Source organism: Scyliorhinus torazame, chromosome 5, assembly GCF_047496885.1.
Source record: "Scyliorhinus torazame isolate Kashiwa2021f chromosome 5, sScyTor2.1, whole genome shotgun sequence".
In the NCBI taxonomy this organism is placed as follows: Eukaryota; Metazoa; Chordata; class Chondrichthyes; order Carcharhiniformes; family Scyliorhinidae; genus Scyliorhinus; species Scyliorhinus torazame.
In genome coordinates, this window is record NC_092711.1 from 185,372,712 (window position 1) to 185,394,838 (window position 22,127).

Below are 22,127 nucleotides of genomic sequence, written 5' to 3' on the forward strand. Positions count from 1 at the left end.
TGACATAACTGGCTCATTGCAGCGAATGTTAAGAAACATGCCTCGCAGAAGCCCATGGGGTCTAACCTCTCCACTCAATTATCAACAACATTATTCACAGCTTCCGAACCTAAGCACACCTCCTTGAAACTATTGTGACCCAGTTTCCACACGAATTTTTCCACGTGTTTAACATTTTCTCGTTTTTGTGTCAGCATTTTCAGACGAAACTATCTTTAACAGTCGCCAGAAAGTGAATTGCAATCCTGACAGAGAAAAACGTTAAACCCGTTCTGTACCAATAATTCCATGGGGATAATTTTCAGATTTACAGCAGTGTACTTTTTCCGAAATGAAAGAATTTTACGGTGAGAAGATATAGAATGTTAGTGTCAAATTTATTGCTGGCCGAGTTACACTCACTCAGGTTCGAATGAGCAGCTCAGAGGTTCAGTGAGTGGGCTGTATTAGACCGTCGTGATCGCGGGCCTGTGCTCAGTGTCATGGGATGCTTGTCCCGGGTTGTCGTATGTTGTGTCCCAGGGATGAGCAGTAGCCCACTGATTGAAGCTGCAGTTGGCACGCTCTGATTCCAGCGGATGAATGGACATTACAGAGGCGGAATATTGCTGCTATTCTGATTTTCCCAGTCATACAGTGCAGTGGTGGACGAGGGATCTATTGAGTTGTTCATTCTAACTGAACCAAACTCTGTTCATTTGTCAAAACTGTTCAATGTTGTCTGATTCCTGTGTCGTGCAATTTGCAATTTGTTGTCAAACAATCAGTTTCTTCTGTGTGAACTCACTGTAACACAGTGCAGCTGATACAATTTTTGCGATTGGTTCTTTGTTTCAATGTCCCAAATGCCATCTGGAAAAGGGAGACAAGCAAAAAGAAAAATAGGAGCAAACCACGTCCCTGGGTGGTCTCGAACCACCAACCTTTCGGTTAACAGCCGAACGCGCTAACCAATTGCGCCACAGAGACTTGGCCAGGAGTGCTCCTCAAGCTAGCTTAAACGAGGGTGTCAGTCACTGATAGCCTCACATTCCGATTCGCGGAATAACAATTATTTCCATCAGGTTTCCTTTTCCAAAATAAATAGTGGGGCAGACATTTTGGACACATGGGTTCAGTCTGATCATTCCCACTGCAGAGGCATGTATGCCAGCGGGCACAAGATCTCCTGCAACGGCTGCCATCCATTTGGGGACTTTACGATGTCCCACCTCATTGCTCAGCGATTGAATTGCAAATCTGAGAGACAAAGAATGGAATCCACAGAGAAGTAGATTGGCAGGCACTGGCGGAGGTGGTGTCCCATGTTTGAGATTTTAATCTGTGGTCCCACTGCCCTGTAGGTGTCACTGTTTTGCAGGGAGCAGGGAACCGTGTCCTATCCAACTTCTGTCCCTCGAACACGATAGCAAGATTAGATTCTCTCCTCATTATAGTGGTGCAGTTTGTGGAAGCTGTTCCGTTTCTTGCGACAGTGAATGCATTTCCTATCTGCGTGATTCTCACCCCCAGAGCACAACAATGTATGCAATGTAGAAAGATTGGTCACGCTAAGTTGCCCCAAATTTCGCATTTTAAAAGAAGCATGGAAACAATTTCAAATGGACTTCCATGTCTGAAAAGCACTTTGGGGTGGCGGTGGTGCTGGAAGGCGGTGTATTAATTCGAAGATTTCATTCTTTCTCATTTCCAAACCCGGTTTATTGACCCCACTGATCAGGGTATGATGTCCTTGAAGCCATAAAATCCATGTTCCTCATAGTTGAAAACACTTCAAACAAATCTCCCCTTGGTTTCCTGCAGAATAATTTCTCGTAGCTCCTCCGGATATGACTATTGTCCAGTAGGACAGCCAAATATTCTCCACTCATCGTTTAACTTTTTTTTATTTCGGTTTGCATCTTGTTACGCGCCCATCCATCGCGATCAGGCCGTTGCCATTGTCGTGCCGTGACTCTGAGCAGATTTTTCGTTCAGGGGCCTGAGAGGAGCTTGTCATGTTTAAAGTGCGGTAATTCATTGTACATGAGGGGGATCAAACAAACTAGCCTCACACTCGGAAAGAAGAGCTTTATGCGCTCACAAAGCAGCAACTGTGAGATGAACAAAGCTGTATGGTAAAAGACACAGTTTGAGCGGCGCCTCAGCCGGGGGAATCGCGAGCATGGGTTCAACAAGCAGCATGAAAATGGACCTGCGCCTAACGTGGTGCTCGAACACACGACCCTGAAATTAAGAGACTCGTGTTCTACCGAGTGAGCGAGCCGGAAATATTAAGGATTTCAAATTACATCAAACATCGCAGTGACATAACTGGCTGATTGCAGCGAATGTTAAGAAACATGCCTCGCAGAAGCCCATGGGGTCGAACCTCTCCACTCAATTATCAACAACATTATTCACAGCTTCCGAACCTAAGCACACCTCCTTGAAACTATTGTGACCCAGTTTCCACACGAATTATTCCACGTGTTTAACATTTTCTCGTTTTGTGTCAGCATTTTCAGACGAAACTATCTTTAACAGTCGCCAGAAAGTGAATTGCAATCCTGACAGAGAAAAACGTTAAACCCGTTCTGTACCAATAATTCCATGGGGATAATTTTCAGATTTACAGCAGTGTACTTTTTCCGAAATGAAAGAATTTTACGGTGAGAAGATATAGAATGTTAGTGTCAAATTTATTGCTGGCCGAGTTACACTCACTCAGGTTCGAATGAGCAGCTCAGAGGTTCAGTGAGTGGGCTGTATTAGACCGTCGTGATCGCGGGCCTGTGCTCAGTGTCATGGGATGCTTGTCCCGGGTTGTCGTATGTTGTGTCCCAGGGATGAGCAGTAGCCCACTGATTGAAGCTGCAGTTGGCACGCTCTGATTCCAGCGGATGAATGGACATTACAGAGGCGGAATATTGCTGCTATTCTGATTTTCCCAGTCATACAGTGCAGTGGTGGACGAGGGATCTATTGAGTTGTTCATTCTAACTGAACCAAACTCTGTTCATTTGTCAAAACTGTTCAATGTTGTCTGATTCCTGTGTCGTGCAATTTGCAATTTGTTGTCAAACAATCAGTTTCTTCTGTGTGAACTCACTGTAACACAGTGCAGCTGATACAATTTTTGCGATTGGTTCTTTGTTTCAATGTCCCAAATGCTATCTGGAAAAGGGAGACAAGCAAAAAGAAAAATAGGAGCAAACCACGTCCCTGGGTGGTCTCGAACCACCAACCTTTCGGTTAACAGCCGAACGCGCTAACCAATTGCGCCACAGAGACTTGGACATCAGCGCTCCTCAAGCTAGCTTAAACGAGGGTGTCAGTCACTGATAGCTTCACATTCCGACTCGCGGAATAACAATTATTTCCATCAGGTTTCTTTTTCCAAAATAAATAGTGGGGCAGACATTTTGGACACATGGGTTCAGTCTGATCATTCCCACTGCAGAGGCATGTATGCCAGCGGGCACAAGATCTCCTGCAACCGCTGCCATCCATTTGGGGACTTTATGATGTCCCATCTCATTGCTCAGCCATTGAATTGCAAATCTGAGAGACAAAGAATGGAATCCACAGAGAAGTATATTGGCAGGCACTGGCGGAGGTGCTGTCCCATGTTTGAGATTTTAATCTGTGGTCCCACTGCCCTGTAGATGTCACTGTTTTGCAGGGAGCAGGGAACCGTGTCCTATCCAACTCCTGTCCATAGAACACGATAGCAAGATTAGATTCTCTCCTCATTTTAGTGGTGCAGTTTGTGGAAGCTGTTCCGTTTCTTGCGACAGTGAATGCACTTCCTATCTGCGTGATTCTCACCCCCAGAGCACAACAATGTATGCAGTGTAGAAAGATTGGTCACGCTAAGTTGCCCCAAATTTCGCATTTTAAAAGAAGCATGGAAACAATTTCAAATGGACTTCCATGTCTGAAAAGCACTTTGGGGTGGCAGTGGTGCTGGAAGGCGGTGTATTAATTCGAAGATTTCATTCTTTCTCATTTCCAAACCCGGTTTATTGACCCCACTGATCAGGGTATGATGTCCTTGAAGCCATAAAATCCATGTTCCTCATAGTTGAAAACACTTCAAACAAATCTCCCCTTGGTTTCCTGCAGAATAATTTCTCGTAGCTCATCCGGATATGACTATTGTCCAGTAGGACAGCCAAATATTCTCCACTCATCGTTTAACTTTTTTTTATTTCGGTTTGCATCTTGTTACGCGCCCATCCATCGCGATAAGGCCGTTGCCATTGTCGGTCCGTGACTCTGAGCAGATTTTTCGTTCAGGGAACTGAGAGGAGCTTGTCATGTTTAAAGTGCGGTAATTCATTGTACATGAGGGGGATCAAACAAACTAGCCTCACACTCGGAAAGAAGAGCTTTATGCGCTCACAAAGCAGCAACTGTGAGATGAACAAAGCAGTATGGTAAAAGACACAGTTTGAGCGGCGACTCAGCCGGTGGAATCGCGAGCATGGGTTCAACAAGCAGCATTAAAATGGACCTGCGCCCGACGTGGTGCTCGAACACACGACCCTAAAATTAAGAGACTCATGTTCGACCTAGTGAGCGTGCCGGAAACATTAAGGAATTCAAATTACATCAAACATCGCAGTGACATAACTGGCTGATTGCAGCGAATGTGAAGAAACATGCCTCCCAGAAGCCCATGGGTTCAAACCTCTCCACTCAATTATCAATAACATTATTCACAGCTTCCGAACCAAAGCGCACCTCCTTGAAACTATTGTGACCCAGTTTCCACACGAATTATTCCACGTGTTTAACATTTTCTCTTTTTGTGTCAGCATTTTCAGACGAAACTATCTTTAACAGTCGCCAGAAAGTGAATTGCAATCCTGACAGAGAAAAACGTTAAACACGTTCTGTACTAATAATTCCATGGGGATAATTTTCAGATTTACAGCAGTGTACTTTTTCCGAAATGAAAGAATTTTACGGTGAGAAGATATAGAATGTTAGTGTCAAATTTATTGCTGGCCTAGTTACACTCACTCAGGTTCGAATGAGCAGCTCAGAGGTTCAGTGAGTGGGCTGTATTAGACCGTCGTGATCGTGGGCCTGTGCCCAGTGTAAAGGGATGCTTGTCCCGGATTGTCGTATGTTGTGTCCCAGGGATGAGCAGTAGCCCACTGATTGAAGCTGCAGTTGGCACGCTCTGATTCCAGCGGATGAATGGACATTACATAGGCGGAATATTGCTGCTATTCTGATTTTCCCAGTCATACAGTGCAGTGGTGGACGAGGGATCTATTGAGTTGTTCATTCTAACTGAACCAAACTCTGTTCATTTGTCAAAACTGTTCAATGTTGTCTGATTCCTGTGTCGTGCAATTTGCAATTTGTTGTCAAACAATCAGTTACTTCCGTGTGAACTCACTGTAACACAGTGCAGCTGATACAGTTTTTGCGATTGGTTCTTAGCTGCAATGTCCCAAATGCTGTTCTGGAAAAGGGAGACAAGCAAAAAGAAAAATAGGAGCAAACCACGTCCCTGGGTGGTCTCGAACCACAAACCTTTCGGTTAACAGCCGAACGCGCTAACCAATTGCGCCACAGAGACTTGGACATCAGCGCTCCTCAAGCTAGCTTAAACGAGGGTGTCAGTCACTGATAGCTTCACATTCCGACTCGCGGAATGACAATTATTTCCATCAGGTTTCTTTTTCCAAAGTAAATAGTGGGGCAGACATTTTGGACACATGGGTTCAGTCTGATCATTCCCACTGCAGAGGCATGTATGCCAGCGGGCACAAGATCTCCTGCAACCGCTGCCATCCATTTGGGGACTTTATGATGTCCCATCTCATTGCTCAGCGATTGAATTGCAAATCTGAGAGACAAAGAATGGAATCCACAGAGAAGTAGATTGGCAGGCACTGGCGGAGGTGGTGTCCCATGTTTGAGATTTTAATCTGTGGTCCCACTGCCCTGTAGGTGTCACTGTTTTGCAGGGAGCAGGGAACCGTGTCCTATCCAACTTCTGTCCCTCGAACACGATAGCAAGATTAGATTCTCTCCTCATTATAGTGGTGCAGTTTGTGGAAGCTGTTCCGTTTCTTGCGACAGTGAATGCATTTCCTATTTGCGTGATTCTCACCCCCAGAGCACAACAATGTATGCAATGTAGAAAGATTGGACACGCTAAGTTGCCCCAAATTTCGCATTTTAAAAGAAGCATGGAAACAATTTCAAATGGACTTCCATGTCTGAAAAGCACTTTGGGGTGGCGGTGGTGCTGGAAGGCGGTGTATTAATTCGAAGATTTCATTCTTTCTCATTTCCAGACCCGGTTTATTGACCCCACTGATCAGGGTATGATGTCCTTGAAGCCATAAAATCCATGTTCCTCATAGTTGAAAACACTTCAAACAAATCTCCCCTTGGTTTCCTGCAGAATAATTTCTCGTAGCTCCTCCGGATATGACTATTGTCCAGTAGGACAGCCAAATATTCTCCACTCATCGTTTAACTTTTTTTTATTTCGGTTTGCATCTTGTTACGCGCCCATCCATCGCGATCAGGCCGTTGCCATTGTCGTTGCGTGACTCTGAGCAGATTTTTCGTTCAGGGGCCTGAGAGGAGCTTGTCATGTTTAAAGTGCGGTAATTCATTGTACATGAGGGGGATCAAACAAACTAGCCTCACACTCGGAAAGAAGAGCTTTATGCGCTCACAAAGCAGCAACTGTGAGATGAACAAAGCTGTATGGTAAAAGACACAGTTTGAGCGGCGCCTCAGCCGGGGGAATCGCGAGCATGGGTTCAACAAGCAGCATGAAAATGGACCTGCGCCCAACGTGGTGCTCGAACACACGACCCTGAAATTAAGAGACTCGTGTTCTACCGAGTGAGCGAGCCGGAAATATTAAGGATTTCAAATTACATCAAACATCGCAGTGACATAACTGGCTCATTGCAGCGAATGTTAAGAAACATGCCTCGCAGAAGCCCATGGGGTCTAACCTCTCCACTCAATTATCAACAACATTATTCACAGCTTCCGAACCTAAGCACAGCTCCTTGAAACTATTGTGACCCAGTTTCCACACGAATTATTCCACGTGTTTAACATTTTCTCGTTTTGTGTCAGCATTTTCAGACGAAACTATCTTTAACAGTCGCCAGAAAGTGAATTGCAATCCTGACAGAGAAAAACGTTAAACCCGTTCTGTACGAATAATTCCATGGGGATAATTTTCAGTTTTACAGCAGTGTACTTTTTCCGAAATGAAAGAATTTTACGGTGAGAAGATATAGAATGTTAGTGTCAAATTTATTGCTGGCCGAGTTACACTCACTCAGGTTCGAATGAGCAGCTCAGAGGTTCAGTGAGTGGGCTGTATTAGACCGTCGTGATCGCGGGCCTGTGCTCAGTGTCATGGGATGCTTGTCCCGGGTTGTCGTATGTTGTGTCCCAGGGATGAGCAGTAGCCCACTGATTGAAGCTGCAGTTGGCACGCTCTGATTCCAGCGGATGAATGGACATTACAGAGGCGGAATATTGCTGCTATTCTGATTTTCCCAGTCATACAGTGCAGTGGTGGACGAGGGATCTATTGAGTTGTTCATTCTAACTGAACCAAACTCTGTTCATTTGTCAAAACTGTTCAATGTTGTCTGATTCCTGTGTCGAGCAACTTGCAATTTGTTGTCAAACAATCAGTTTCTTCTGTGTGAACTCACTGTAGCACAGTGCAGCTGATACAATGTTTGCGATTGGTTCTTTGTTTTAATGTCCCAAATGCTATCTGGAAAAGGGAGACAAGCAAAAAGAAAAATAGGAGCAAACAACGTCCCTGGGTGCTCTCGAACCACCAACCTTTCGGTTAACAGCCGAACGCGCTAACCAATTGCGCCACAGAGACTTGGCCAGGAATGCTCCTCAAGCTAGCTTAAACGAGGGTGTCAGTCACTGATAGCTTCACATTCCGACTCGCGGAATAACAATTATTTCCATCAGGTTTCTTTTTCCAAAATAAATAGTGGGGCAGACATTTTGGACACATGGGTTCAGTCTGATCATTCCCACTGCAGAGGCATGTATGCCAGCGGGCACAAGCTCTCCTGCAGCCGCTGCCATCCATCTGGGGACTTAATGATGTCCCATCACATTGCTCAGCCACTGAATTGCAAATCTGAGAGACAAAGAATGGAATCCACAGAGAAGTAGATTCGCACTGGCGGAGGTGGTGTCCCATGTTTGAGATTTTAATCTGTGGTCCCACTGCCCGGTAGATGTCACTGTTTTGCAGGGAGCAGGGAGCCGTGCCCTATCCAACTCCTGGCCATAGAACACGATAGCAAGAATAGATTCACTCCTCATATTAGTGGTGCAGTTTGTGGAAACTGTTCCATTTCTTGCGACAGTGAATGCACTTCCTATCTGCGTGGTTCTCACCCCCAGAGCACAACAATGTATGCAGTGTAGAAAGATTGGTCACGCTAAGTTGCCCCAAATTTCGCATTTTAATAGAAGAATGGAAACAATTTCAAATGGACTTCCATGTCTGAAAAGCACTTTGGGGTGGCGGTGGTGCTGGAATGCGGTGTATTAATTCGAAGATTTCATTCTTTCTCATTTCCAAACCCGGGTTATTGACCCCCACTGCTCAGGGTATGATGTCCTTGAAGCCATAAAATCCATGTTCCTCATAGTTGAAAACACTTCAAACAAATCTCCCCTTGGTTTCCTGCAGAATAATTTCTCGTAGCTCATCCTGATATGACTATTGTCCAGCAGGACAGCCAAATATTCTCCACTCATCGTTTAACTTTTTTTTATTTCGGTTTGCATCTTGTTACGCGCCCATCCATCGCGAACAGACCGTTGCCATTGTCGGTCCGTGACTTTGAGCAGATTTTTCGTCAGGGGCCTGAGAGGAGCTTGTCATGTTTAATGTGCGGTAATTCATTGTACATGAGGGGGATCAAACAAACTAGCCTCACACTCGGAAAGAAGAGCTTTACGCGCTCACAAAGCAGCAACTGTGAGATGAACAAAGCTGTATGGTAAAAGACACAGTTTGAGCGGCGACTCAGCCGGTGGAATCGCGAGCATGGGTTCAACAAGCAGCATTAAAATGGACCTGCGCCCAACGTGGTGCTCGAACACACGGCCCTAAAATTAAGAGACTCATGTTCCACCGAGTGAGCGAGCCGGAAATATTAAGGATTTCAAATTACATCAAACATCGCAGTGACATAACTGGCTGATTGCAGCGAATGTGAAGAAACATGCCTCCCAGAAGCCCATGGGTTCAAACCTCTCCACTCAATTATCAATAACATTATTCACAGCTTCCGAACCAAAGCGCACCTCCTTGAAACTATTGTGACCCAGTTTCCACACGAATTATTCCACGTGTTTAACATTTTCTCTTTTTGTGTCAGCACTTTCAGACGAAACTATCTTTAACAGTCGCCAGAAAGTGAATTGCAATCCTGACAGAGAAAAACGTTAAACCCGTTCTGTACCAATAATTCCATGGGGATAATTTTCAGATATACAGCAGTGTACTTTTTCCGAAATGAAAGAATTTTACGGTGAGAAGATATAGAATGTTAGTGTCAAATTTATTGCTGGCCTAGTTACACTCACTCAGGTTCGAATGAGCAGCTCAGAGGTTCAGTGAGTGGGCTGTATTAGACCGTCGTGATCGTGGGCCTGTGCTCAGTGTAATGGGATGCTTGTCCCGGATTGTCGTATGTTGTGTCCCAGGGATGAGCAGTAGCCCACTGATTGAAGCTGCAGTTGGCACGCTCTGATTCCAGCGGATGAATGGACATTACAGAGGCGGAATATTGCTGCTATACTGATTTTCCCAGTCATACAGTGCAGTGGTGGACGAGGGATCTATTGAGTTGTTCATTCTAACTGAACCAAACTCTGTTCATTTGTCAAAACTGTTCAATGTTGTCTGATTCCTGTGTCGTGCAATTTGCAATTTGTTGTCAAACAATCAGTTACTTCCGTGTGAACTCACTGTAACACAGTGCAGCTGATACAGTTTTTGCGATTGGTTCTTAGTTGCAACGTCCCAAATGCTGTTCTAGAAAAGGGAGACAAGCAAAAAGAAAAATAGGAGCAAACCACGTCCCTGGGTGGTCTCGAAACACCAACCTTTCGGTTAATAGCCGAATGCGCTAACCAATTGCGCCACAGAGACTTGGACATGAGCGCTCCTCAAGCTAGCTTAAACGAGGGTGTCAGTCACTGATCGCTTCACATTCCGACTCGCGGAATGACAATTATTTCCATCAGGTTTCTTTTTCCAAAATAAATAGTGGGGCAGACATTTTGGACACATGGGTTCAGTCTGATCATTCCCACTGCCGAGGCATGTATGCCAGCGGGCAAAAGCTCTCCTGCAATCGCTGCCATCCATTTGGGGACTTTATGATGTCCCATCTCATTGCTCAGCCATTGAATTGCAAATCTGAGAGACAAAGAATGGAATCCACAGAGAAATAGATTGGCAGGCACTGGCGGAGGTGGTGTCCCATGTTTGAGATTTTAATCTGTGGTCCCACTTCCCTGTAGGTGTCACTGGTTTGCAGGGAGCAGGGAACCGTGTCCTATCCAAATTCTGTCCCTCGAACACGATAGCAAGAATAGATTCTCTCCTCATTATAGTGGTGCAGTTTGTGGAAGCTGTTCCGTTTCTTGCGACAGTGAATGCACTTCCTATCTGCGTGGTTCTCACCCCCAGAGCACAGCAATGTATGCAGTGTAGAAAGATTGCTCACGCTAAGTTGCCCCAAATTTCGCATTTTAAAAGAAGCATGGAAACAATTTCAAATGGACATCCATGTCTGAAAAGCACTTTGGGGTGGCGGTGGTGCTGGAAGGCGGTGTATTAATTCGAAGATTTCATTCTTTCTCATTTCCAAACCCGGTTTATTGACCCCACAGATCAGGGCATGATGTCCTTGAAGCCTTAAAATCCATGTTCCTCATAGTTGAAAACACTTCAAACAAATCTCCCCTTGGTTTCCTGCAGAATAATTTCTCGTAGCTCACCGGATATGACTATTGTCCAGTAGGACAGCCAAATATTCTCCACTCATCGTTTAACTTTTTTTTATTTCGGTTTGCATCTTGTTACGCGCCCATCCATCGCGATCAGGCCGTTGCCATTGTCGTTCCGTGACTCTGAGCAGATTTTTCGTTCAGGGGCCTGAGATGAGCTTGTCATGTTTAAAGTGCGGTAATTCATTGTACATGAGGGGGATCAAACAAACTAGCCTCACACTCGGAAAGAAGAGCTTTATGCGCTCACAAAGCAGCAACTGTGAGATGAACAAAGCTGTATGGTAAAAGACACAGTTTGAGCGGCGCCTCAGCCGGGGGAATCACGAGCATGGGTTCAACAAGCAGCATGAAAATGGACCAGCGCCCAACGTGGTGCTCGAACACACGACCCTGAAATTAAGAGACTCATGTTCTACCGAGTGAGCGAGCCGGAAACATTAACGATTTCAAATTACATCAAACATCGCAGTGACATAACTGGCTGATTGCAGCGAATGTGAAGAAACATGCCTCCCAGAAGCCCATGGTTTCAAACCTCTCCACTCAATTATCAACAACATTATTCACGGCTTCCGAACCAAAGCACACCTCCTTGAAACTATTGTGACCCAGTGTCCACACGAATTATTCCACGTGTTTAACATTTTCTCGTTTTGTGTCAGCATTTTCAGACGAAACTATCTTTAACAGTCGCCAGAAAGTGAATTGCAATCCTGACAGAGAAAAAGGTTAAACCCGTTCTGTACAAATAATTCAGTGGGGATAATTTTCAAATTTACAACAGTATACTTTTTCCGAAATGAAATAATTTTACGGTGAGAAGATATAGAATGTTCGTGTCAAATTTATTGCTGGCCTAGTTACACTCACTCAGGTTCGAATGAGCAGCTCAGAGGTTCAGTGAGTGAGCTGTATTAGACCGTCGTGATCGTGGGCCTGTGATCAGTGTAATGGGATGCTTGTCCCGGATTGTCGTATGTTGTGTCCCAGGGATGAGCAGTTGCCCACTGATTGAAGCTGCAGTTGGCACGCTCTGATTCCAGCGGATGAATGGACATTACAGAGGCGGAATATTGCTGCTATTCAGATTTTCCCAGTCACACAGTGCAGTGGAGGACGAGGGATCTATTGAGTTGTTCATTCTAACTGAACCAAACTCTGTTCAGTTGTCAAAACTGTTCAATGTGGTCTGATTCCTGTGTCGTGCAATTTGTAATTTGTTGTCAAACAATCAGTTACTTCTGTGCGAACTCACTGGAACACAGTGCAGCTGATACAATTTTTGCGATTGGTTCGTTGTTTCAATGTCCCAAATGCTATCTGGAAAAGGGAGAAAAAGTCCCTGGGTGGTCTCGAACAACCAACCTTTCGGTTAACAGCCGAACGCGCTAACCAATTGCGCCACAGAGACTTGGCCATGAGTGCTCCTCAAGCTAGCTTAAACGAGGGTGTCAGTCACTGATAGCTTCACATTCCGACTCGCGGAATAACAATTATTTCCATCAGGTTTCTTTTTCCAAAATAAATAGTGGGGCAGACATTTTGGACACATGGGTTCAGTCTGATCATTCCCACTGCAGAGGCATGTATGCCAACGGGCACAAGCTCTCCTGCAGCCGCTGCCATCCATTTGGGGACTTAATGATGTCCCATCACATTGCTCAGCCATTGAATTGCAAATCTGAGAGACAAAGAATGGAATCCACAGAGAAGTAGATTCGCACTGGCGGAGGTGGTGTCCCATGTTTGAGATTTTAATCTGTGGTCCCACTGCCCGGTAGATGTCACTGTTTTGCAGGGAGCAGGGAGCCGTGTCCTATCCAACTCCTGTCCAGAGAACACGATAGCAAGAATAGATTCTCTCCTCATTATAGTGGTGCAGTTTGTGGAAGCTGTTCTGTTTCTTGCGACAGTGAATGCACTTCCTATCTGCGTGGTTCTCACCCCCAGAGCACAACAATGTATGCAGTGTAGAAAGATTGGTCACGCTAAGTTGCCCCAAATTTCGCATTTTAAAAGAAGCATGGAAACAATTTCAAATGGACTTCCATGTCTGAAAAGCACTTTGGGGTGGCGGTGGTGCTGGAAGGCGGTGTATTAATTCGAAGATTTCATTCTTTCTCATTTCCAAACCCGGTTTATTGACCCCACTGATCAGGGTATGATGTCCTTGAAGCCATAAAATCCATGTTCCTCATAGTTGAAAACACTTCAAACAAATCTCCCCTTGGTTTCCTGCAGAATAATTTCTCGTAGCTCATCCTGATATGACTATTGTCCAGCAGGACAGCCAAATATTCTCCACTCATCGTTTAACTTTTTTTTATTTCGGTTTGCATCTTGTTACGCGCCCATCCATCGCGAACAGGCCGTTGCCATTGTCGGTCCGTGACTTTGAGCAGATTTTTCGTCAGGGGCCTGAGAGGAGCTTGTCATGTTTAATGTGCGGTAATTCATTGTACATGAGGGGGATCAAACAAACTAGCCTCACACTCGGAAAGAAGAACTTTATGCGCTCACAAAGCAGCAACTGTGAGATGAACAAAGCTGTATGGTAAAAGACACAGTTTGAGCGGCGACTCAGCCGGTGGAATCGCGAGCATGGGTTCAACAAGCAGCATTAAAATGGACCTGCGCCCGACGTGGTGTTCGAACACACGACCCTCAAATTAAGAGACTCATGTTCTCCCGAGTGAGCGAGCCGGAAATATTAAGGATTTCAAATTACATCAAACATCGCAGTGACATAACTGGCTGATTGCAGCGAATGTGAAGAAACATGCCTCCCAGAAGCCCATGGGTTCAAACCTCTCCACTCAGTTATCACTAACATTATTCACAGCTTCCGAACCAAAGCGCACCTCCTTGAAACTATTGTGACCCAGTTTCCACACGAATTATTCCACGTGTTTAACATTTTCTCTTTTTGTGTCAGCATTTTCAGACGAAACTATCTTTAACAGTCGCCAGAAAGTGAATTGCAATCCTGACAGAGAAAAACGTTAAACCCGTTCTGTACCAATAATTCCATGGGGATAATTTTCAGATTTACAGCAGTGTACTTTTTCCGAACTGAAAGAATTTTACGATGAGAAGATATAGAATGTTAGTGTCAAATTTATTGCTGGCCTAGTTACACTCACTCAGGTTCGAATGAGCAGCTCAGAGGTTCAGTGAGTGGGCTGTATTAGACCGTCGTGATCGTGGGCCTGTGCTCAGTGTAATGGGATGCTTGTCCCGGATTGTCGTATGTTGTGTCCCAGGGATGAGCAGTAGCCCACTGATTGAAGCTACAGTTGGCACGCTCTGATTCCAGCGGATGAATGGACATTACAGAGGCGGAATATTGCTGCAATTCTGATTTTCCCAGTCACACAGTGCAGTGGAGGACGAGGGATCTATTGAGTTGTTCATTCTAACTGAACCAAACTCTGTTCAGTTGTCAAAACTGTTCAATGTGGTCTGATTCCTGTGTCGTGCAATTTGCAAATTGTTGTCAAACAATCAGTTACTTCTGTGTGAACTCACTGTAACACAGTGCAGCTGATTCCGTTTTTGCGATTGGTTCTTAGTTACAATGTCGCAAATGCTGTTCTGGAAAAGGGAGACAAGCAAAAAGAAAAATAGGAGCAAACCACCAACCTTTTAGTTAACAGCCAAAAGCGCTAACCAATTGCGCCACTGAGACTTGGACATGAGCGCTCCTCAAGCTAGCTTAAACGAGGGTGTCAGTCACTAATAGCTTCACATTCCGACTCGCGGAATGGCAATTATTAACATCAGGTTTCTTTTTCCAAAATAAATAGTGGGGCAGACATTTTGGACACATGGGTTCTGTCTGATCATACCCACTGCAGAGGCATGTATGCCAGCGGGCACAAACTCTCCTGCAACCGCTGCCATCCATTTGGGGACTTTATGATGTTCCATCTGATTGCTCAGCCATTGAATTGCAAATCTGAGAGGCAAAGAATGGAATCCACAGAGAAGTAGATTGGCAGGCACTGGCGGAGGTGGTGTCCCATGTTTGAGATTTTAATCTGTGGTCCCACTGCCCTGTAATTGGCACTGTTTTGCAGGGAGCAGGGAACCGTGTCCTATCCAACTTCTGTCCCTCGAACACGATAGCAAGATTAGATTCTCTCCTCATTATAGTGGTGCAGTTTGTGGAAGCTGTTCCGTTTCTTGCGACAGTGAATGCACTTCCTATCTGCGTGGTTCTCACCCCCAGAGCACAACAATGTATGCAGTGTAGAAAGATTGGTCACGCTAAGTTGCCCCAAATTTCGCATTTTAAAAGAAGCATGGAAACAATTTCAAATGGACTTCCATGTCTGAAAAGCACTTTGGGGTGGCGGTGGTGCTGGAAGGCGGTGTATTAATTCGAAGATTTCATTCTTTCTCATTCCCAAACCCCGTTTATTGACCCCACTGCTCAGGGTATGATGTCCTTGAAGCCATAAAATCCATGTTCCTCATAGTTGAAAACACTTCAAACAAATCTCCCCTTGGTTTCCTGCAGAACAATTTCTCGTAGCTCATCCGGATATGACCATTGTCCAGTAGGACTGCCAAATATTCTCCACTCATCGTTTAACTTTTTTTTATTTCGGTTTGCATCTTGTTACGCGCCCATCCATCGCGATCAGGCCGTTGCCATTGTCGTTCCGTGACTCTGAGCAGATTTTTCGTTCAGGGGCCTGAGAGGAGCTTGTCATGTTTAAAGTGCGGTAATTCATTGTACATGAGGGGGATCAAACAAACTAGCCTCACACTCGGAAAGAAGTGCTTTATGCGCTCACAAAGCAGCAACTGTGAGATGAACAAAGCTGTATGGTAAAAGACACAGTTTGAGCGGCGCCTCAGCCGGGGGAATCGCGAGCATGGGTTCAACAAGCAGCATGAAAATGGACCTGCGCCCAACGTGGTGCTCGAACACACGACCCTGAAATTAAGAGACTCATGTTCTACCGAGTGAGCGAGCCGCAAATATTAAGGATTTCAAATTACATCAAACATCGCAGTGACATAACTGGCTCATTGCAGCGAATGTTAAGAAACATGCCTCCCAGAAGCCCATGGGTTCTACCCTCTCCACTCAATTATCAACAACATTATTCGCATCTTCCGAACCAAAGCACACCTCCTTGAAACTATTGTGACCCAGTTTCCACACGAATTATTCCACGTGTTTAACATTTTCTCGTTTTGTGTCAGCATTTTCAGACGAAACTATCTTTAACAGTCGCCAGAAAGTGAATTGCAATCCTGACAGAGAAAAAAGTTAAACCCGTTCTGTACAAATAATTCCATGGGGATAATTTTCAGATTTACAGCAGTATACTTTTTCCGAAAAGAAAGAATTTTACGGTGAGAAGATATAGAATGTTAGTGTCAAATTTATTGCTGGCCTAGTTACACTCACTCTGGTTCGAATGAGCAGCTCAGAGGTTCAGTGAGTGGGCTGTATTAGACCGTCGTGATCGTGGGCCTGTGCTCAGTGTGATGGGATGCTTGTCCCGGATTGTCGTATGTTGTGTCCCAGGGATGAGCAGTTGCCCACTGATTGAAGCTGCAGTTGGCACGCTCTGATTCCAGCGGATGAATGGACATTACAGAGGCGGAATATTGCTGCTATTCTGATTTTCCCAGTCACACAGTGCAGTGGAGGACGAGGGATCTATTGAGTTCTTCATTCTAACTGAACCAAACTCTGTTCAGTTGTCAAAACTGTTCAATGTGGTCTGATTCCTGTGTCGTGCAATTTGCAATTTGTTGTCAATCAGTTACTTCTGTGTGAACTCACTGTAACACAGTGAAGCTGATACAATTTTTGCTATTGGTTCTTAGTTTCAATGTCCCAAATGCTGTCTGTAAAACGGAGACATGCAAAAAGAAAAATAGTAGCAAACCACGTCCCTGTGTGGTCTCGAACCACCAACCTTTCGGTTAACAGTCGAACGCGCTAACTAATTGCGCCACAGACACTTGGACATCAGCGCTCCTCAAGCTAGCTTAAACGAGGGTGTCAGTCACGAATAGCTTCACATTCCGACTCGCGGAATGGCAATTATTAACATCAGGTTTCTTTTTCCAAAATAAATAGTGGGGCAGACATTTTGGACACATGGGTTCAGTCTGATCATTCCCACTGCAGAGGCATGTATGCCAGCGGGCACAAGCTCTCCTGCAACCGCTGCCATCCATTTGGGGACTTTATGATGTCCCATCACATTGCTCAGCGATTGAATTGCAAATCTGAGAGACAAAGAATGGAATCCACAGAGAAGTAGATTGGCAGGCACTGGCGGAGGTGGTGTCCCATGTTTGAGATTTTAATCTGTGGTCCCACTGCCCTGTAGGTGTCACTGTTTTGCAGGGAGCAGGGAACCGTGTCCTATCCAACTTCTGTCCCTCGAACACGATAGCAAGAATAGATTCTCTCCTCATTATAGTGGTGCAGTTTGTGGGAGCTGTTCCGTTTCTTGTGACAGTGAATGCACTTCCTATCTGCGTGGTTCTCATCCCCAGAGCACAACAATGTATGCAGTGTAGAAAGATTGGCCACGCTAAGTTGCCCCAAATGTCGCATTTTAAAAGAAGCATGGAAACAATTTCAAATGGACTTCCATGTCTGAAAAGCACTTTGGGGTGGCGGTGGTGCTGGAAGGCGGTGTATTAATTCGAAGATTTCATTCTTTCTCATTTCCAAACCCGGTTTATTGACCCCACTGATCAGGGTATGATGTCCTTGAAGCCATAAAATCCATGTTCCTCGTAGTTGAAAACACTTCAAACAAATCTCCCCTTGGTTTCCTGCAGAATAATTTCTCGTAGCTCATCCGGATATGACTATTGTCCAGTAGGACTGCCAAATATTCTCCACTCATCGTTTAACTTTTTTTAATTTCGGTTTGCATCTTGTTACGCGCCCATCCATCGCGATCAGGCAGTTGCCATTGTCGTTCCGTGCTTTGAGCAGATATTTCGTTCAGGGGCCTGAGAGGAGCTTGTCATTTTTAAAGGGCGGTAATTCATTGTACATGAGGGGGATCAAACAAACTGACCTCACTCTCGGAAAGAAGTGCTTTATGCGCTCACAAAGCAGCAACTGTGAGATAAACAAAGCTGTATGGTAAAAGACACAGTTTGAGCGGCGACTCAGCCAGGGGAATCGCGAGCATGGGTTCAACAAGCAGCATTAAAATGGAACTGCGACCAACGTGGTGCTCGAACTCACAAACCAGAAATTAAGAGACTTATGTTCTCCCGAGTGAGCGAGCCGGAAACATTAAGGATTTCAAATTACATCAAACATGGCAGTGACATAACTGGCTGATTGCAGCGAGTGTGAAGAAACATGCCTCCCAGAAGCCCATGGGTTCAAACCTCTCCACTCAATTATCAATAACATTATTCACAGCTTCCGAACCAAAGCGCACCTCCTTGAAACTATTGTGACCCAGTTTCCACACGAATTATTCCACGTGTTTAACATTTTCTCGTTCTGTGTCAGCATTTTCAGACGAAACTATCTTTAACAGTCGCCAGAAAGTGAATTGCAATCCTGACAGAGAAAAAAGTTAAACCCGTTCTGTACCAATAATTCCATGGGGATAATTTTCAGATTTACAGCAGTATACTTTTTCCGAAATGAAAGAATTTTACGGTGAGAAGATATAGAATGTTGGTGTCAAATTTATTGCTGGCCTAGTTACACTCACTCAGGTTCGAATGAGCAGCTCAGAAGTTCAGTGAGTGGGCTGTATTAGACCGTCGTGATCGTGGGCCTGTGCTCAGTGTAATGGGATGCTTGTCCCGGATTGCCGTATGTTGTGTCCCAGGGATGAGCAGTAGCCCACTGATTGAAGATGCAGTTGGCACGCTGTGCTTCCAGCGGACGAATGAACATTACAGAGGCGGAATTTTGCTGATTTTCTGATTTTCCCAGTCACACAGTGCAGTGGAGGACCAGGGATCTATTGAGTTGTTCATTCTAACTGAACCAAACTCTGTTCAGTTGTCAAAACTGTTCAATGTGGTCTGATTCCTGTGTCGTGCAATTTGCAATTTGTTGTCAAACAATCAGTTACTTCTGTGTGAACTCACTGTAACACAGTGCAGCTGATACAGTTTTTGCGATTGGTTCTTAGTTACAATGTCCCAAATGCTGTTCTGCAAAAGGGAGACAAGCAAAAAGAAAAATTGGAGCAAACCACGTCCCTGGGTGGTCTCGAACCACCAACCATTCGGTTAACAGCCGAACGCGCAAACCAATTGCGCCACAGAGACTTGGACATGAGCGCTCCTCAAGCTAGCTTAAACGAGGGTGTCAGTCACTGATAGCTTCACTTTCCGACTCGCGGAATGACAATTATTTCCATCAGGTTTCTTTTTCCAAAATAAATAGTGGGGCAGACATTTTGGACACATGGGTTCAGTCTGATCATTCCCACTGCAGAGGCATGTATGCCAGCGGGCACAAGCTCTCCTGCAGCCGCTGCCATCCATTTGGGGACTTAATGATGTCCCATCACATTGCTCAGCCATTGAATTGCAAATCTGAGAGAAAAAGAATGGAATCCACAGAGAAGTAGATTCGCACTGGCGGAGGTGGTGTCCCATGTTTGAGATTTTAATCTGTGCTCCCTTTACAGGAGCAGCCCTTTGGATTTCGGCGGCAGCGGTGCGCAGGGGCCTTCTGGCAGGTGAGTAGTTAGTTTAAAAGCTCTTACCTTTACAGGAGCAGCCCTTTGGATTTCGGCGGCAGCGGTGCGCAGGGGCCTTCTTGGAGGTGAGTAGTGTGTTTAAAAACCTTACCTTTACAGGAGCAGCCCTTTGGATTTCGGCGGCAGCGGTGCGCAGGGGCCTTCTGGGAGGTGAGTAGTTAGTTTAAAAGCTCTTACCTTTACAGGAGCAGCCCTTTGGATTTCGGCGGCAGCGGTGCGCAGGGGCCTTCTGGGAGGTGAGTAGTTAGTTTAAAAGCTCTTACCTTTACAGGAGCAGCCCTTTGGATTTCGGCGGCAGCGGTGCGCAGGGGCCTTCTGGGAGGTGAGTAGTTAGTTTAAAAGCTCTTACCTTTACAGGAGCAGCCCTTTGGATTTCGGCGGCAGCGGTGCGCAGGGGCCTTCTTGGAGGTGAGTAGTGTGTTTAAAAACCTTACCTTTACAGGAGCAGCCCTTTGGATTTCGGCGGCAGCGGTGCGCAGGGGCCTTCTGGGAGGTGAGTAGTTAGTTTAAAAGCTCTTACCTTTACAGGAGCAGCCCTTTGGATTTCGGCGGCAGCGGTGCGCAGGGGCCTTCTGGGAGGTGAGTAGTTAGTTTAAAAGCTCTTACCTTTACAGGAGCAGCCCTTTGGATTTCGGCGGCAGCGGTGCGCAGGGGCCTTCTGGGAGGTGAGTAGTTAGTTTAAAAGCTCTTACCTTTACAGGAGCAGCCCTTTGGATTTCGGCGGCAGCGGTGCGCAGGGGCCTTCTTGGAGGTGAGTAGTGTGTTTAAAAACCTTACCTTTACAGGAGCAGCCCTTTGGATTTCGGCGGCAGCGGTGCGCAGGGGCCTTCTGGGAGGTGAGTAGTTAGTTTAAAAGCTCTTACCTTTACAGGAGCAGCCCTTTGGATTTCGGCGGCAGCGGTGCGCAGGGGCCTTCTGGGAGGTGAGTAGTTAGTTTAAAAGCTCTTACCTTTACAGGAGCAGCCCTTTGGATTTCGGCGGCAGCGGTGCGCAGGGGCCTTCTTGGAGGTGAGTAGTGTGTTTAAAAACCTTACCTTTACAGGAGCAGCCCTTTGGATTTCGGCGGCAGCGGTGCGCAGGGGCCTTCTGGGAGGTGAGTAGTTAGTTTAAAAGCTCTTACCTTTACAGGAGCAGCCCTTTGGATTTCGGCGGCAGCGGTGCGCAGGGGCCTTCTGGGAGGTGAGTAGTTAGTTTAAAAGCTCTTACCTTTACAGGAGCAGCCCTTTGGATTTCGGCGGCAGCGGTGCGCAGGGGCCTTCTTGGAGGTGAGTAGTGTGTTTAAAAACCTTACCTTTACAGGAGCAGCCCTTTGGATTTCGGCGGCAGCGGTGCGCAGGGGCCTTCTGGGAGGTGAGTAGTTAGTTTAAAAGCTCTTACCTTTACAGGAGCAGCCCTTTGGATTTCGGCGGCAGCGGTGCGCAGGGGCCTTCTGGGAGGTGAGTAGTTAGTTTAAAAGCTCTTACCTTTACAGGAGCAGCCCTTTGGATTTCGGCGGCAGCGGTGCGCAGGGGCCTTCTTGGAGGTGAGTAGTGTGTTTAAAAACCTTACCTTTACAGGAGCAGCCCTTTGGATTTCGGCGGCAGCGGTGCGCAGGGGCCTTCTGGGAGGTGAGTAGTTAGTTTAAAAGCTCTTACCTTTACAGGAGCAGCCCTTTGGATTTCGGCGGCAGCGGTGCGCAGGGGCCTTCTGGGAGGTGAGTAGTTAGTTTAAAAGCTCTTACCTTTACAGGAGCAGCCCTTTGGATTTCGGCGGCAGCGGTGCGCAGGGGCCTTCTTGGAGGTGAGTAGTGTGTTTAAAAACCTTACCTTTACAGGAGCAGCCCTTTGGATTTCGGCGGCAGCGGTGCGCAGGGGCCTTCTGGGAGGTGAGTAGTTAGTTTAAAAGCTCTTACCTTTACAGGAGCAGCCCTTTGGATTTCGGCGGCAGCGGTGCGCAGGGGCCTTCTGGGAGGTGAGTAGTTAGTTTAAAAGCTCTTACCTTTACAGGAGCAGCCCTTTGGATTTCGGCGGCAGCGGTGCGCAGGGGCCTTCTTGGAGGTGAGTAGTGTGTTTAAAAACCTTACCTTTACAGGAGCAGCCCTTTGGATTTCGGCGGCAGCGGTGCGCAGGGGCCTTCTGGGAGGTGAGTAGTTAGTTTAAAAGCTCTTACCTTTACAGGAGCAGCCCTTTGGATTTCGGCGGCAGCGGTGCGCAGGGGCCTTCTGGGAGGTGAGTAGTTAGTTTAAAAGCTCTTACCTTTACAGGAGCAGCCCTTTGGATTTCGGCGGCAGCGGTGCGCAGGGGCCTTCTTGGAGGTGAGTAGTGTGTTTAAAAACCTTACCTTTACAGGAGCAGCCCTTTGGATTTCGGC

The 22,127-nt window shown here is 46.1% G+C and overlaps 7 non-coding genes across 7 annotated transcripts; all 7 read right to left on the minus strand.

Annotated features, from left to right (window-relative positions):
* Positions 1-895: 895 nt before the first annotated feature.
* Positions 896-969, minus strand: trnan-guu (transfer RNA asparagine (anticodon GUU)). Its single transcript has one exon. It is a non-coding gene; the product is annotated as a tRNA-Asn (tRNA).
* Positions 970-3,199: 2,230 nt separating this feature from the next.
* On the minus strand, positions 3,200-3,273 carry trnan-guu (transfer RNA asparagine (anticodon GUU)). Its single transcript has one exon. It is a non-coding gene; the product is annotated as a tRNA-Asn (tRNA).
* Positions 3,274-5,504: 2,231 nt separating this feature from the next.
* Positions 5,505-5,578, minus strand: trnan-guu (transfer RNA asparagine (anticodon GUU)). Its single transcript has one exon. It is a non-coding gene; the product is annotated as a tRNA-Asn (tRNA).
* Positions 5,579-7,808: 2,230 nt separating this feature from the next.
* On the minus strand, positions 7,809-7,882 carry trnan-guu (transfer RNA asparagine (anticodon GUU)). The gene has a single exon. It is a non-coding gene; the product is annotated as a tRNA-Asn (tRNA).
* A 2,227-nt stretch (positions 7,883-10,109) lies between these two features.
* Positions 10,110-10,183, minus strand: trnan-auu (transfer RNA asparagine (anticodon AUU)). The gene has a single exon. It is a non-coding gene; the product is annotated as a tRNA-Asn (tRNA).
* A 2,203-nt stretch (positions 10,184-12,386) lies between these two features.
* Positions 12,387-12,460, minus strand: trnan-guu (transfer RNA asparagine (anticodon GUU)). Its single transcript has one exon. It is a non-coding gene; the product is annotated as a tRNA-Asn (tRNA).
* A 6,807-nt stretch (positions 12,461-19,267) lies between these two features.
* Positions 19,268-19,341, minus strand: trnan-guu (transfer RNA asparagine (anticodon GUU)). The gene has a single exon. It is a non-coding gene; the product is annotated as a tRNA-Asn (tRNA).
* Between the last annotated feature and the right edge of the window lie 2,786 nt (positions 19,342-22,127).